The sequence below is a fragment of the Tarenaya hassleriana genome, unplaced genomic scaffold, assembly GCF_000463585.1.
Source record: "Tarenaya hassleriana unplaced genomic scaffold, ASM46358v1 Cleome1593, whole genome shotgun sequence".
In the NCBI taxonomy this organism is placed as follows: domain Eukaryota; kingdom Viridiplantae; phylum Streptophyta; class Magnoliopsida; order Brassicales; family Cleomaceae; genus Tarenaya; species Tarenaya hassleriana.
In genome coordinates, this window is record NW_010965014.1 from 1 (window position 1) to 2,027 (window position 2,027).

Below are 2,027 nucleotides of genomic sequence, written 5' to 3' on the forward strand. Positions count from 1 at the left end.
CCATCTGTAAATTATCAATCCATTGAAAGCGACAACATCGGGTTGACAATTGCATGATCAATTAGAGTGACACAAAACATTCACAAAGAGTAATCATCACGCAGATCCCCAAGCAATTCAATTGACTTGCAACACGAAAATCGGAATTGAACGGGCCAGTCCGAACCCGAACTTGAAACCATTGGGTTGAGTGCGAGGGCTCACCCAGATCAGGTTGAGTGGGCCCGTTTGACACCCCTACAAAGAAAAGAAGCTCTAAAAATCTTCTTCCCAATCTACTACGGTCAGTAATCATATTTATTATGATCCTCAACCTTACACAAGCCATGAATGATAATAGTAGGCTCAACAATATCGAGCTCCATCCGGGTCCTTTTCATTGCATTGTATTAATCTAGTCTCTTCTAGTTTATCCATTCTTAAATAGACTATCATACAAAACCTTATGCATTATAAGATTTAGAAAACGGACCGTGACGGCGAGACATGACATTGTATCTCTAGCCAGAGCTTTGGACATCATTAATGTTCTCTACTCGAGAAAACCCTTGACGAAGCGAAACAAATGTTGGTCACGTAACATTTGCATCCCTTGGTAACCATAAAATCAAACATTTGTTTCGCCTCACCTCGATGACTTTGCAAGCAAACCTCTTTGAATCTCGTCTACACAATGCAACACTTTAGCTTCTAGAAACACTCACATTATTAGAGAACAGAAACTGATCAATCCATTAACATTTGGTGGTAACTACCCCCAGGATGAATAATCTAGCGGCATATCATTCCATTGACCGACACTACAAAGGCCGTTATTAATCAAGGATTCAACTCTTTTGCCATCCATCTTGATGAAAATGTCAAATGTGTCATCTATGTTTCTTCAACCTTTACATCATAAGTAATGACACTGAGCTCTTTTCCTTACACAGGCCATCAAAGCATGACGATATATGTTAAATGATTAGGACACTGACCGTGGCATTGCATCTCTAGGCAAACCATAGATGAAGCAGAACAAATGTTTAATCATATGGTTACGTGACGCTGAATCCCCTCGTGACCATAAAATTGAACATTTGGCCCGCCTGCCTCATCTGTGCAAAACCCATCTGTCAATGGTTAATCCATTGAAAGTGACAACATCGGATTGACACATTACATACAAAACATTCACAAAGTGTAATCATCACGCGAATCCCCAAGCAATTCAATTGACAAAATCACAACTCTACCCCGTTTGATTTTGGAATTGATAATCGAAGGAAGATGAGGAGACCGAACAGTTCGATGGGAGAGAGATTAGATCTGAATCCAGATCTCAAATCTCTCCCGGTGAGAGAGATTAGATCCGAATCCAGATTCGGAAGAAGTAAATCTCGGACCGAGGAACAGCATAAGACAGTGCTTAGAGTATGAATCAACCTGGAAACAGAAGCCGATCTGACGGCGACCCTTCTCTGTATCATCGCCGCCGCCCAATATTCAGATTCAAGAATAGCTTATAAGAGAGACCGTTTAGATATGTGACAAAACCCTAGTGATAAGAGAGTTGAGAATAGAACATGGTTTCGATATATAAAATATATTTCAGATATAAGCATTAAGCATGGTGCATACCTGTTTGACCAAAGACAAAAGCCGAGTTGTCTGGTCAGAACGACCTTCACCGGCTCCGGACACACATCAAATTTCTCTTATCTTTTATTAAATTTGTATTATTGGTGAGAAAAATGGCAGACTAAAGTAAAAAATATATTTTTAATATTCATTTTCGTATAAAATTATTTTATTTTTTCTGTGCTTCTCCATTGCATGAAACGAATGATTATTAGTTGAAAAACAATTACGCAAACAAATTATATCAGTGTGCATTTTGTTTTATTCTACCGAGTCAGGCTCTTTTTATATGGTAGGTTCAATCAAGCTACGAATTCTGGTTTATATAAATCATTTCTCTTAAAATCATATGAATTTGGGTTTCCATTTAATTCACTTTGGTTTATTATAATTCCTCCCGTTGGAGG

General features: G+C 38.4%; 1 long non-coding RNA gene across 2 annotated transcripts; it reads right to left on the bottom strand.

The window, feature by feature from the left end:
* Positions 1-264: 264 nt before the first annotated feature.
* LOC104809186 lies at positions 265-1,718 on the bottom strand. 2 transcript variants are annotated; one of them, XR_002023993.1, is made up of 3 exons: positions 1,621-1,718; positions 1,426-1,501; positions 265-1,097 (listed from the first exon to the last, which is right to left on the bottom strand). It is a non-coding gene; the product is annotated as an uncharacterized LOC104809186 (long non-coding RNA). The 2 variants fall into 2 exon arrangements; XR_771106.2 differs by lacking the exon at positions 1,621-1,718 and having other exon boundaries at positions 1,426-1,614.
* Between the last annotated feature and the right edge of the window lie 309 nt (positions 1,719-2,027).